Source organism: Macaca thibetana, chromosome 2, assembly GCF_024542745.1.
Source record: "Macaca thibetana thibetana isolate TM-01 chromosome 2, ASM2454274v1, whole genome shotgun sequence".
Taxonomy (NCBI): Eukaryota; Metazoa; Chordata; class Mammalia; order Primates; family Cercopithecidae; genus Macaca; species Macaca thibetana.
Window position 1 is genome coordinate 143,710,718 of NC_065579.1, and position 361 is coordinate 143,711,078.

Consider the following 361-nt stretch of genomic DNA (forward strand, 5'->3'; position numbering starts at 1 on the left):
CAGATTCCTTGTTTCAAGCTACTAAGTTTTAAGGTAATTTTTTACATAAATAACACATTTGAGACAAATGAGGCATTACTATGCCACAGCCTGAAAACTGTCACAGTTACCTTAGGCAAGTTAATCTATTTTCAAACAGCAAGAGCCTTCCCCACCTCACAGACTAACTGCAATATCTGTGTGAAGGAATCTGCTCACATACAAAAAAGTGAGCTTCCTTTGAACTCAACACAGAAAATTTTAACAGACTAATTGGTTTACCAATATCTTTCCAGAGGAATTTCAATTGAATTGTTCATAATTTATACTTTTTTATATTGAAAACATTTTTAACTAGTGAAAACAAAGGACACATTCAAAA